Source organism: Megascapheus bottae, chromosome 13 (assembly GCF_031878675.1).
Source record: "Megascapheus bottae isolate mThoBot1 chromosome 13, mThoBot2.hap1, whole genome shotgun sequence".
NCBI classification, from domain to species: domain Eukaryota; kingdom Metazoa; phylum Chordata; class Mammalia; order Rodentia; family Geomyidae; genus Megascapheus; species Megascapheus bottae.
In genome coordinates, this window is record NC_143521.1 from 20,082,263 (window position 1) to 20,097,483 (window position 15,221).

Here is a 15,221-nt window from a genome sequence, read left to right on the forward strand (position 1 = left end):
TTAGTCAAAGATAATAGAATTCTTTTCTTGATCCAATTCTCCTCAGTAAAGCTTGCCTGTCCTTGGTGTCTTAGGTGACTCTGCTAAAAGATACCATCTTTCCAGTGATTTAACCTACAGTGTTCTAAAATTAGTCATATCCCAATCAATTTCCAAATTTTATAGCACTGAAGTCCAATCCAGCATAGCACTTATCATGGGTGTAACTTCACATCTATCTATATCTTTATTTGATTATCAAGTATCAGGCTCAGCTAAGTGGACTTCACTGAGAACCTTACTCAGATGTGAGGAAAGGGGGGGTGGGAAAGATGGCAGAAGTTGTTTCACAGGCTTCCCCCATCCCTCATGTCTAGCATTAGGACTTGGAAAAATTAAACTGTGGAGGGTTATAACAGCCTATACTGCTTCAACTCCATCTTCTAACTGCCCACATGTCTCTGCAGCTTGGTGGTTTCAGTACACAAAATGAAAGTATTCATTCACAATAACCATTAGAAAAATGTGTGAATACTGCTTATTACTTTTTTCAGTAACCAATACTTGTCTCCCAAACTTGACACAATGCATTTTGGCTTACATCTCACTGAGCCTATCTAAACCACAATGGAGGCAGAGAAATCAAGGCTTTTACTGAATGCATTTCTGTTTTGAACAAACTTAGAGTTTTGAACTGATTACTAAGGACAGCCTCCCAAAATGGGCTTTCATCATGAATTTAGTTACAGAAAGAAACCGCCACATTATTTCTTCCACAAAGGAGAGGGAGATTTGGGCAGAAGCATATTGGCTTGTTTACTATGGCTCAACTATAATGGCTAAGCCCACTTCTAGGTGAGGGAGCAGTGAGAAATCACCAGCTCCTCACCCTTCCTACCACAACTCCTAGATACAGTTCTGCTTCTCCAAAGCCCGATTCAAGAGCTCTTTCCACTGAGAATTCTGAACTCAACCCCAAACCAGTTTAGGGACTTTCTGTATACCCTCATAACAGCACTATGGCAATTACAGCATTCTTTTACTTATAGCTAATTCTGTCATTTTGCATACAAAATGGTCAGGTATGATGTTTCCACCTCTGTAGCCTCAGTATCTAGGATGATGCCTGGAAAGAAGTTGTTTTGGATAACTATAGATCACAATGGATGGAAATAAACTGAATTGAATGGGCTTGCACTCCACAGCTGAGGGCTCAGAGATCTGGCTGTGTCTCTCTCCTTCCCATTCTAGTGGCTAACAGGGTGCCTTCCCCGTCCCATAACAGATGATGACAAGCTTATAAGCTTACAGTCATACAAGTAGATCATGTCTCAATGAGATCATGCATTCATGTGGCTTTCTGGCCAAAAAGGAAAGTTAAAAAAAAAAACAGTTACATTGGCTTACTTTCTCTCAGGGGAACCACAGAAAAGGGCATACAAGTTTTATTTACCAAATGAAATGCTGAAAAATATTTTTTCCATTGAAGAAGATGACAAATTAGTGAAAGTGACAAAAATAAAGAAAAACCTACCACATATTCAAAGATCTGTACAATTGCCCGAAAGGAAAACTTTAATTGCAAGTGTGTTGGTATTTGGCACAGAGTTCAGGATTTCAAGGAAGCAAGCCACTTTTTTATGAACACTAAATAGAAATGTCACAAGCAGCTTTTGATTAAACCATGATTGTCACAGTCTATAGGAATGAACGAACATATGGCATTTTTAAAATAAACTACTAACCACATCCAGTGGTTTCAATTAAAGAATGGTTCATTGCTTACAAAAATTCCTCTAGACCCAGCTGTCTTCCAAAAAAGTCCCATTGCCTCACTCTGGGGTTTCACTGTCATCAGACATTGTAAGGAGCCAGCCTTGGACTCATGTGGCCACTCAGGTTGAGATCTCTGTAAGCATGGTAAAATGTAAACATCTTACATAGCTCCGTCTTGTGGCTGGACACCACCTGGAAGTGCTCTCCAATAAACAATATAAATTGAACTACAGAGTAATATTAAATGTCCTGCTAAGGCTGGGGATGTGGCTAAGTGGTAGAGTGGCTTGCCTAACATGTATGAGGCCTTGGGTTTGATTTCTCAGTACCACATAACCAAAAAAGGCTGGAAGTCTTATTGTGGCTCAATTGGTAGAGTATTAGCTTTGGGGAAAAAGAAGCTCAGGGACAGGGCCCAGGTTCTGAGTTCAAGCGCCAGGACTGGAAAAAAAAATAACCCATTAAAAGACTAGAGATCTTTTTTCACTGCGGAGTATCAAACCCCTGGGGCTTCATACATGCTAAGGCAAGTGCTTGCTCTACCAACCTAGCTACAACCCAGTCTGAAAACTAGAGAATATTTTAAAAGGTTTTCAGAAAGCTGAGGTTATTTATTTATATGGTAATAGCTGCTGCTGGTAGCTCACACCTATAATCCTAGGTACTCCTCTAAAGGCTGAGATTTGAGGACTGTGGTTTGAAGCCAACCCAGATAGAAAAGTCCCCCTGAGGCTCTCATCTCCATTTAACCACTCAAAACTCAGACATAGCACTGTGGCTCAAGTAGTAGAGCACTAGCCTTGAGTACAAAGAGGCTCAGGGTTAGCACCCAGGCCCTGAGTTCAAGCACTACAATGGACAATTTAAAAAAAAAAACTAGTTCTTAATCAGGAGGCTGAGATCTGAGGATCAAAGTTCAAAGCCAGCCCAGGCACTAAAATGTCTTAAGACTCTTACCCCAAATTAATCACCAGAAAACCAGAAGTGGTGCTGTGGCTCAAAGAGTAGGGAGGTAGCCTTGAGCTGAAGAGCTCAAGGACAGCGCCCAGGCCCAGAGTTCAAGTCCCACAGCCAACAAAAAAAAGAAAAAAGAAAGAAAGAAAAGCCTCGTTCTTTATAGGAGAAAGAACTTAAAGATTACTCTAAATCCACTAAGAGGTAATATGAGCATAAGAAGGAAGGAAAGCTAGTTATATAATCATTAAATCATCATGTTAAAAACAAACTGCATAAAACTACAGATAAGGGCAGTTGAAATTGGTTTGAAGAGCTACAACCCCTTTTGGTTTTATTTTGTTTTAATGATAGCATGTCACTAACTTTTCCTGGGTTGACTTTGAACTTGAGATCCTCCTACCTCTGCTTCTCAAATAACTGGGATCACAAGTATAAGCAATATGAGGCACCATACTCAACCTCTCACTTCTTCCCTCACACCCTCTCTTATCTTCTTCTTTCTTCCTTGCCTTTCTACTGTTCCACTATAGGCCCTGTATTTCTTTTATTCTCCATGATTAGCCACAATCCATAACTCAGCAACATGTTTTAAATTCATTCCCTTTTGTAAATAAATACATCTGATTTGGGAAAGGGACAAGGACTCACAGGAATGATGGGACAAAGGGTAAACCAATGTAACAGCAATACTCACAAGATACAATATTGGAAATGAACCTTACATCTTCCAGGAAGGGGGTGGGAAGAGGATAGAAAACAAGGGAGGGGATGATACTGTTCCATTGCCCTACTGTACTTCACCTTTACAATATTTTTTTAAAAAAGAGGAAGAACAATAACAATAAACAAACTAAAGGACAAAATAAAAAATAAATATAATCTCCAGGTTGGTTTTCTTCTTATGCACTGCGCTTGATGGATTTCTTTTTCCTCTAAATTTGTGAGACTTTGTATTCCATTAAAGGTTTCCAAGAAGGGCAGCATGTTCTTCCACTGCCAAACAAAACAAAAACTCTGCCACTCAAAAATGCACAAAGAAGACCCTGATACATATCCTGTTGTATCTGTTAGACATTTTAGGAATGTCAGCAAGAGTCATAAATTACTAAGATAAAGGAAAGAGTGTCAAACCGGGGTCACCAAAGGCTGGGAAAGGAAGGTGGAAGGAGGCTTAGAGGGGTGATGGATAACAGGTTCCAAAATGGAGGAATAATTTCCCCAGCTGTACAGCACAGTCCATATTCCAAAATAGCCAAAAAATAGGATTTTCAATGTATATACACACATGCAACTATTGTTTAAGATGATGAAAATGCTCATCATACTTATTTCATCATTACATATTCTATCCATGTATCAAAACACTACAGCACAACCTCAAAAAGTGTACAAACACTATATCAATCAAACATAAAAGAACACTATTTCTTGATGTGCTTTAAAAGCTACAACCTATTTTTTTTGCCAGTCCTTGGCCTTGAATTCAGGGCCTGGGCACTGTCTTTGGGCTTTGTCAAGGTTAGAACTCTACCACTTGAGCTATAGCACCACTTCCAGCTATGTCTATGTATGTGGTACTGAGGAATCGAACCCGGGTCTTCATGCATGCTAGGCAAGCACTCTACCACTAGACCAAACTCCCGGCCCTGCAACCTATTTTTTTAAAAAAGAAAATAAAGAGTTGATGGTGGGGGGAGGAAACAACACCCTAAAGATCTGGTTTGAGCATGCAAATAACTCTCAGACGTTTTCATGGGTCATACTCCCTTTCAAAAAAAAAAAAACAACTTTGGATAGCCTTTTCTGAAGTGGCAACTGGAATAAATTACTAGTATTCAATTCTTCCTAACCAATAATCTTTGCTCGAAATCCATATTTAGGAAACGAAAAAGTGACGGAGAATATTAGTCACATCTATGTATTGATTTTGATTTTGATTTTATTTGTTTTTTTTTTTTTGTATGTGAACTCAGAGGCTGGGTGCTGTCTCTGAGCTTTATTGTTCATGGCTAGTATTCTGTTACTTGAGCTATGGCTCCACTTCTGGCTTCTTTTTTTTTTTTTCTTTTTTTTTGGTACTAAATTGAAGATAAGAGTCTCATGGACTTTCTGGCTGGAGCTGGCTTCCAATTGTTACCCTCAGATCTCACAGTCTCTTGAGCTTCTAGGATTACAGGCATGCATCACTAGCACTTGAATGGTTGTTCATTTTTTTTAAAGTGATCCAAGTTGGGTACCAATACTCCCAGCTACTCAGAAGGCTGACATCAAGAGGATCAAAGTCCAAAGCCAGCTCAGGCAAAAAGTTAATGAGACTTCACCTTAAGTGATAAAAACCAGACATGAGGGTGCATGCCAGTTATCCCAGCTACCAAGGAAGTATAAATAAGAAGACCATGATTCAAATTGGCCAGGGCATTAACGCAAGACCTTACATGAAAAGTAACTGAAGTACAAAAGACTAAAGGCATGACTGGAGTGGTAGAATACCTGCTTAGTACAGACGAGGGCTCTGAGTTCAACTTGGCCAAGTATCCCCCCTCATACACACACACACACAAATGATCCAAAATGTTTCTGAAGATTTTGATCTACTTCAATAGTTTATGACATTCAGGAGTTGCGCAAAAAGTGAGAAAGTACAGTTAGTTAAAGAAATGACTTAGGCTTTTAGTGATTCATATATGTATTCTAGATATTGAGTGGATCTTCAGTGTGTGTTGTAGATATTGGATGAATCTTCACTGAGAGCCTAGTTGTAGAATGAATTATTCCAATGTCTAAGTAACCAGAGATTATTGTATTTTCTGATGAAAATTAGGAGGGCATTATCAAATTCTAAGAAGGGCATTCTGAGTTGATATGAGAAAATGTAAAGAAGACTTGATGAGAATGGGGAAAACTGTAGTTTTCATTAAACTATTTAAAATATTCAAAGTAATACAGTAAGCTCCATTCCACTGTCAATTTTATCTTGAATGTCTAGGGTCCCAAATTAGGGACCTGTGCTATGCAATAGGGGATAATACAAGTTTTTATATATATTTCCTTGTTTGTCTTTAGAACAAGGAAAGATGGAACATATACTTTACGTTCTGGCAGCCTTGTGTGAAATAACTAACTTCCTCTGAGTTCATAGAAGACTGAGCAGACACAATTCCTTGTCTTGGGAAGCAGCAAGCATAAGAGAAGCTGGAGAAAAAGCCAACAGGACTTGGGGTATGACTATCTGACTATCTATAGAAAGAAGAGCAAGGAAAATGAAGATCTTAATGCTAGATGCAACCAGGACTTTGGGGAGTCTAAATATACAATGCTCCCATAAAAATGAGAGGAAAGTTGAGATTCACATCTAGAGAAAGTTATTCAAAGAACCTAACATTACTGCTTCCAAACTGTGGTCATAGAAGAATTCTGAAGAATTTTATTTATAGACTAGCCACACAGTCTACTCTGCATCCACTGGCCACACTCATAGAGCCCTGAATTTACTGGTATTAAGATCCTTGTGTCCTTCAAAAGCTGTTTCCTTCTATATGAAAATTTTCCTAAACAGAATACCATTCCAAGAAGATCCTTGCCAATGTTTGTCAGTCTTCAAGTGCATTCCAATCCTCCTTCTGTCACCTCTTCTCTCCTCCCCACCACTCTCTCCTCGCTTTCTCTTTCCCTCCCTCCCTCTCTCCTTCTCCCTCTGCCTTGTAAATTTTAACCCCAAACCACAGGATCACAGAATGTATCCTGCCTTCTACCTATAGTTATCTTTAGCCTGCTTACTTGACTGAGGAACACTTCACATTTTAGATTCCCCATGCTGTTCTGGTTTTCCCCCATTTTCCACTCCAAGTTACAATCTCCTTTTAGCCTCCAGTACCCCAGGCCTGGAGCATACTCTCGAGGCCTCCTGAACTTGCACCACTATAAATAGCAACAACATCAGCTCTCCCATGGCACATGTAAACACACTATTCATAACCGCTTGTGGCATGGTCAGCTGGAGTAACTATTACCATTATAGCCAGGAGCAAACAGGAAAGAAATCGTGTGAGAACAGCCATTTGCAGGGCACACTGAGGTGATTCCAAGAAAAGTGCATTGCAGAAAGGCAAGGCTCCCCTGTAGTTATACAGTCATCTGGCTATTAAAGACAGGGCTGTAACACAGCCCTTTTATTCATTAGCACAGGAATAAACAGCAATTATTTGTACTACACAAAGCACAATATTGTTGCACCAATTCAGTAATACAAAAAAAATCACAACATGCCATACATTTTTCCTTCAAACTCCTAACTTGTTATTAACCAGTTTAACTTTTATGAGAAACACAGAGAGCCAGAAAGATATCTTTCCCCCTCATCCATAAAACAAAGAGCAACCCATTTGATTGCAGGGCTGAGAAACAGTCCAAATGCTGACAAAATCCTAGGTAAGCAGAGCCACTTCCTCCTAGAAGTATTCCACACAAAAAAGCAGTGCAGTGGTTGTCTTCTCTGCCCTCTTGAAACCATATTTCCTTGGCACTTACAGCTGCCAGATAACACAGAGATTGATACACACTAGCAAGTCAAGACTGAATTTAGGTTGGTTCTTCCTTTTCCCCTCCCATTGGTAAGCAGGAGCCAAAGTAATGGCTAAAGCAAAGGACTAGCTATTGAGAACTTGTGGCGGAAAGGGCTGGATAAAGCACTAGTGTGCTGGCACAGGCCAAAGCCACTCTATGTGAAAAGTAAACTAAAGCAAAATAGCTGGAGGCATGACTCAAGTAGTACAGCACTTGCCTAGCAAGTACAAGGCCCTGGGTTAAATCCCAATACTACCACTACTACTACAAGAAGATGGGCAAGCTCAAAGAATAATAATTACTGTTTCTAAGGAAGTAATTTCTTCAGAGTTTTAGACTGACTCTCTTGACAGTAACTGCATACATTGAATGGGAAAGGGTAATGATGAAGAAGGCAAGCAGAATGCCTCAAAATGGCTGCTAACATATAATACACGGGGATAAAACTCTAGCACAATCATAGGCTACAGATGAGGAACTGGGAGTGCAAAGGTCCAAGTGTGTTTCCATGGTTACAATGCTGGTATGCAGTGGGTTTCTAACACACCAGTGGGCTTGGCTGTGTGTCTTAACTGCCCTAAATAGGCTGCCTTTCCAGTAGCAGCCATCACAAGGCCCCTTCTGAAAAGGTAGTTTCAGTTAATTTTTAGCATAAAAAATGTTCTCAGTCATAAAGATGAAGCTCTTTCTGCCTACTTTCACAAGGCAAAAGATAGACAAGAGAAAGAAAGACAGTTTAACATGGGGGCTCAGGAGGAGAAACATTGGGAGAAAAGGAGACAGGGGGTAACCTGATCTATGTCACTGTAATTCCTCTGTACCTTACCTTTACAATAAACATTTTTAAAAAGAGACCATCTAGCACCTCTCTCTCTCTTTCTCTTTCTCTCTCTCTCTTTCTCTCTCTCTCTCTCTCTCTCTCTTCTCTTCTCTGTTCTCTCTCTCTCTCTTCTCTGTTCTCTCTCTCTCTTCCCTCCCTGGAGATGGAGTCAGACATTTTTGCCTGAGGTGGCTTCAAACCACAGTCCTCCAGCTCATAGCCTAAGTAGCCTAGATTACAGGTGTGAGCCACCAATACCCAAACTGTTTTTCTCCAGACTGGGTCAGAATTACTTCATTTCACACACATTCCAATGAATATTTTCTCTTACACACTGGTCAATTTGGGAGACATGTCAGTGGCCTATAGAAACATTAATGAAATTTTATGATACCAAAATCAGGGGTCTTGCCTTAAACAACAACAAAAAAGTAGAAATGTACCCATAAGAATGAGATCAGCCTCAGGGAGGGAAGGGGGAAGTCAAGTGACAAAACACCAGAGTCTTGGCTCTTAAGAAAAGCTACACTGTTCATTTACCCGGAAACCCCAAACAAAAGCAGTTGCCCGTTTCTCTGTTTCAGTTTCCTGAATATAGCTGGACCACCAACTGGCATCCATTGTCCCAGGCTCCCAGAACAATGTCCAGTGGCATAAACCCATCAGTTCTGGTATTCAAAGAACCATGAAATGGAGTGAGCATCTGGGCACACCTACCCTACACTGTGCCATGAGGCTGCAACAGGCAAGATGCATGTGCACAAGGCTTGTGCAAGCCTGTCCAGATATCCCTCACACAGCTCACCAATATGCTAAACAGGACTTACTGTTAGTCACTCGGCCTCCTCACGTTTAGCACATCTGCAGAGCAGTTCCTGCAATCACAAAGTGGCCCCTGGCTCCCCCATAAATATTCTAAGACATTGCTAATAATGCCCTTTGTTAAATGCGAAGGACAGAGGTGGATATGGCTGAGGGTAGAAGCCATGCTGTGATGCTGATCCCAGCAGCCAAGAACATTCTCCCTCCCTACTTTTTGGGCAACCCTCAGAAGATGGCAGCTGCTAAATCAGGGAGGGGGAAAAGTGCATGGTGGAGGAGGCAAAAGGATTATTTTTAAGAAAGAGCACAATCTAACTTTTCTCTCCACCACCCACTCTACACCACCTCCTCATTCCCTTGTCTCTCCTGCCTGTTCTTCCAGCTCGCTTTTCTTCCCCAGCCTCTCTCTCCCCATGGCTCAGCATACCACATGTTTCCTTCTCCGTATCCCCAGCTGGGACACAGTTCTGACTGGGAATAGCAGCTAGGTGTGGACTTGAAGCAGCTGCCAACCTCAGAGGGGAACATGAAGCGAGCTGACTTTTCCCTGTAACTCCAAGAGTGTGTGTATATGTGTGTGTGTGTATGTGTGTGTGTGTGCAGATCAAATGATCATCCACTTTTCAGAAGCTCTGTCTTCACACCAGAGAGATGGAAGGATGAAAAACCATCTCTGTTCTAAGCAAAATTGAACCTGTCCACAACGTCATCTTCCTGATGTGCCTAAACCCTCATACATATATATATATATATATATATATAGAGAGAGAGAGAGAGAGAGAGAGAGAGAGAGAGAGAGAGAGAGACAGACACAGACACAGACACAGAGACAGAGAGACAGAGAGACAGATAGATATATGTATATATACAGGGCATTTCTTTATTGTTCAGTTGTCTCTTCAATGTGATTTCTGAGTTGGTTTCTTGGACTCTGTGTGGAAGAGTGAGTGTTCTTAAGCATGTGATGAATCTATGTGCCCTGTAGATCAATTTCTCCCATCACCTGTGGGTAACAAGCAGCTCCACACTCTGGGGAGCCACGTGACCCAGACCAAAACACCATGTTGGCGACGGCTAAATTAATGAGGCACTTCCTGAAGTGAAACAATTAAAAGTTAGAACCCAATTTTACATGGCAAAGGAGAAAGACAGGGCAAGAAATAGTGTGCCAGGTTCATAAAAAAGAAAAAGTACCAAATCTTTATCTAGTATTGGAAAACAGATTGATTAAAGCAGTATTCTTATTTTTTCTCATTAGCAACTCAGTCACTGGTTTATTCTTTCATGAACATGTATTAAGCATATATTATAAGCAGGGTACTGTGCCAGGTAACAATGGACAAGACAACCCTAATCTTCACCCTCGTGGAGTTGATGATCCAGCATTAGCTCAAGGTAAAACTCTAAACTGACAAAAGTTTTGTAGTGTAAAGGAAATAAATATGGAAAATATATGTGAAAACATATGATCTATTACTATATGGAAAATAAATATGACATAATAACTCTGGAGAACTTACTATTTAGATAAAAGTAGGAACAGAGCCTGGTGAGATGAATTATACCTGAAATCCAGCTACAGCTACACCGCAGGCAGAAAATGGAAGGATCACCACTCAAGGTCACCCTGTCTCAATCAACATGCTGGGTATACCGGGACCTCCCTCTCATCTCATCTATGTAGGTTGGAAAAATATGGTCCAGGCTAATCCAGACAAAAATGTGAGACTCTATCCGACAATTAACCTGAGCAGAATAGGGTTATAGGTATGATTCAGGTGATAGAGTACCTGCAATAAAGAAGGTAAAGATCATTTATCTTGTTCACTATTATCTAGTACCATGTCTGGGCATCTGAATATGCTTAATATGAGTAAATGAGTGTATGAGTTACTGAAGAGGAAAAATAAAAGCACAGCTTTATTGGTTCTAGAACCTGCATACTAAGCTCAAGACCTTGAGCTTATCAGTACCTTAGTACTAAAAGAAAAAAAAGTACCACAATAAAAGGGAAAGTTTGAAAGCTAAAAGAAATAGCACAAGAATATAGCAACCATTCCAGGAAGACCAAGTTTGCCTATGCAAATGGCCCTAAACTAGAAAAGGTTTTTGCAGGAAGGAACTAAAGATTCTGTGTGACTAGAATAGAGTTTCAGTAGACAGAGTAGCACAGTGAACAAGTGACTGGAGAGATTTTGTGAGCCAAAATGTCCAACTGAGACTGCATTCTAAGAGTGACAGGAATTATTCAGCAGAGGAATGGTATGACCTGACTGGCAATTTCATCTGGGTCAATGTTGTGTCTATGGGAAGAAGGCCTTCAAAAGCAACGGCTGTTGCAGTATTCCAAGTAAAGGACAATGCTTCCTTGAACCGAAACGGAGCAGCAAAACTGGAAATGAGTTGACAGATTCAGAGTTTAGAAACAGAATCAACGAAAGTCATTGAAGGGTTGCAATATTGTGTGAGAGCAAAGAATCAAAGATGATTTCCATCAAGTTCTTATTGCTAGGTAAGGGTTTGTGGGCGGGGGGGGGGGGTGGTTCCAGAAAATGCAATCACCATACGATACACTGCAAACATATGAAAGAATCTGAACCATAGGACATGATGTGTCTATACATACAGGCAACACAAACATCCTAGATTCAAGAATAATAGAAACTACATGTCTCTGTGCTTGAGAAGCAATAATTAGGCAAACTGTTTTTCATAGAAAGTCAGTTTTTTGCAAGAATTTTATTGTCATATTGGTGCCAGAGGCCTATGATTTCCTCAATGTCTTTTTCTATATCTGGATGCAACAATTCCAGATTTTAAGAACTGCACCATGAGTGGCTCTGTTAAATGGCAACCCCTTTGTACAACTACTTAAAGATAGTTTTTTAATTATTTTAAGAACTGCACCAGAAAAAAACTACCAACAATGCGTCTTATCTCCATGATACACAGCAGAGAAATGGAAAAGACCTTCAGGTCAACTTAGTAGGCTCAGACCAGATATATCTCATAGACAGAGTTCAGCTTCATTCATTGTGCAAGAGAAGAAAAACTAACTATAACATGCATATGCAGAAGTAATATCCCTATTATCATTGAACAGTTTGGAAAACTCTCTCTCCAAGGAATTCCTCAGAAACCTATGTCATTAAGTAGTTTTCTGAGGAGATCTCTGAGAATTCACCTTCAGAATCAACTTCTACTCAGTGTGATGGCACATATCTATTATCCTAATTACTAGAGAAGTAGGGATAGGAGGATCATGGTTCCAGGCCAGCCAAAGGAAAATATCTGGGTTATAAAAAAAATGCAAAAAGAGCTAGGGCCTGGGGCTGGGAGTTTGGCCTAGTGGTAGAGTGCTTGCCTCGCATGCATGAAGACCTGGGTTTGATTCCTCAGTACCACATACACAGAACTGGTGCTGAGGCTCAAGTGGTAGAGTTCTAGCCTTGAGAAAGTCCAAGGACAGTGCTCAGGCCCTGAGCTCAAGCCCAAAACTGGCAAAAAAAATAAAAGAGCTAGGGGGGCCGGGAGTTTGGCCTAGTGGTTAAAGTGCTTGCCTAGCATGCATGAAGACCCGGGTTCGATTCCTCGGTACCACATATATAGAAAAAAGCCGGAAGTGGTGCTGAGGCTCAAGTGGTAGAGCTCTATCTTTGAGAAAGTCCAAGGACAGTGCTCAGGCCCTGAGCTCAAGCCCAGGACTGGCAAAAAAAAAAAAAAAAGAGCTAGGGCCTGACTCAACTGGGAAAAATGCCTTACCTAATGAGCATATTTTCAAATCTTAGTTAAAAAAGAAAAAGATGAAGGAAAACAATAATGGAAGGAAAGAAAGTGAGAGGTTTTAAACTGCCATATTTACATTATATGCGATAGTCAAATGCCAAAAGCCACAGATATTATTATTGACACAGTTTCAGGTTCAGTATTTTTTGAACTACCCATTCCTACCTGAGTGTTACCCACTCTGCAAGTTCTGATCTTCCTGAGAATCTGGTACATAATCTCAAAATCTTGTGGCCATTTGTCTAGCTGAGCATCCCTCCGTTTTTAATATAGATAATCATGCATTCTTGTTCCTAAATTGCAGAACGGATAAGGGGTGTGTGTGTGTGTGTGTGTGTGTGTGTGTGTGTGTGTGTGTGTGTGTGTATGTGTGTGTGTGTGTAAAAGAGAAAGAGAGACAGAGTGTGTCTTGGGTCCAGCCCTTCTTGAATACTGGCTCAGGTCTCATCCAAAACATAGGAAGTAGATATAAACTACAGTAATAAGTTACATGTGCGGGGGAGGGAAATGGGGACCATGACATGAGAAAGGATATCAATGCATGTGAAGTAATACACCTTCTATCTAGTGAATATAATGTAACCCTTCTATTAATTACAATTAAAAATATATGAAAAAAATAAGTTACATGTGGATGCTATCTCTGATTTGTCCAAACTATCAACTGTGACCTTTTTAAAATGCATATCAAGCCTGGCATGATGGCTCACACTTGTAATCCTAGCTACTCAGGAGGCTGAGATCTGAGGATCAAGGTTCAAAGCCAGCCCGGGCACAAAAAGACCTGAGATTTTATCTCTACCTAACCCCTAGAAAATGGGAAGTAGGGCTCGGCTCAGGAGTAGGCTAGTACCCTTGAGCTAAAGAGCTCAGGGACAGTTCCCAGGTTGAGTTCAAGCTCCATGACCCATAAAGAGGAAAAAAGAAAAAAATGCATATCAAGATCTGTGTTCCAATCAGACTGTAATTTGGGGGTAGGGAGATAAAGGTCCCTCCACATTCCAATAAGATGTACAGAACTTCAGTCTCTGGCTTTCTGTTCCCTTCTAAGTCTCACATTTATTCCAACCCCCTTATAGTTCAATGGTCCATCATCAAATTCCCTTGTAACCACTTGGTGGTCTATCTGTACCATTCCTGCAGCATGGTAATGTCTCGGGTTCCTAAGTCACCTGCTTAGTCCCAATGGCAAGGCTCTAAACCGTTCACATCATTACACTTCCCACCAGCTTTCATTTAACTCTGTAAATTCACTGTTCAACACCCCTGAGCTGTCCATCCTAATTTGGCCTGTCAGTACCTTCAATGACCAAACCTGAGCTTGATCATTGCCACCCATAACATATTTTATTGCAGGGTCTGTATTTCTGCAATGGTGGCAAAGGGATGAAGAATGCATAGAGCTCTGCCAACATAAGAAGCTGTCACTGGGTAATTCCAGTGAGGGAATCTTCCAAAACTGGTATGTGTTTCCACTGCACATAATCATTCTCACTTCAGCCACAGGGATACCACTACAGCCAAGTACTCTCCACATTAAAAAAGAGAAGAGCAATACGAATGTGTGCCCAAACACACAGCCCACTGTATTACTTGAGTTCAGATGTGCTTTTTGTCTACTGAAATTCTGTTCCTTGAAACTTTTCACACAATGCACATCTGCTCAATGTTTCACTTCAAGACTTGTCTTGCTCTTCATTTTTCTAAATTACACCAAGCTTTTCCATAGCCTCTTTTAAATACCATCATGTTCTTCAGAAAAAATGCCATCTCCACATGTCATCAGTGAACCTGACACATGTCAGAATAAATCTGACCGCTAAGACATGTCTCTATAGAAATAAGTAATTCGAAATATCATAGGTTTAGCAGTAACAAAGTGCAGGCGACTGTTCTCAAGTAATACTAATGGAAGATAAGGCAGATCATTAAGTGAATTTTCTCCTAAGAATTCAGTTGTTAACCAGCATAAACACCCAAAGCACACAGTCCATTATATCACATGGGTCTTGGGCTATTCTCTGATTCCCTACTACTAAACTGGATGCATTATGTCTCCTAACATCCAACATTTTGAAAGTACTCAAAATTCGATCGAGGTAAATGTCACCTATAACTCTGACATTTGGAAAGATATACAAATATGTATATATGTACTCTGATATTAACCTATTGTCTCAACTAAACATTTTACTAACCAGAAACAATTGGAAGAGTTTGTTAAAAGTTTTCCAGTCACTGTTGATCACCATACTAAATATCACAACTAGCACTGGCCTATTTTACTGGCATATACAGTACATTTATTGGCATATGCACAGTACACTGGAATATACAGTACACAATTCTACCTAAACTGTTATCTATTTTTTGTACAGTTAGCTCAGAACCTTTTACACGACTTTACAGATCAATGTGTCTGGCTCAAGAAAAACATCCCCACTGACATTTTCATTTAGAGACCATCCCATATAACTGTATTGCTTCATAAGGCCTCAAATTCTAGAAGATGTCTTCC

At 40.4% G+C, this 15,221-nt stretch overlaps 1 protein-coding gene across 4 annotated transcripts in view; it reads right to left on the bottom strand.

The window, feature by feature from the left end:
* The window catches only part of Slc4a4 (solute carrier family 4 member 4), a 434,785-nt gene that overhangs the window by 250,626 nt on the left and 168,938 nt on the right, over positions 1–15,221 (bottom strand). The window lies entirely within an intron of this gene.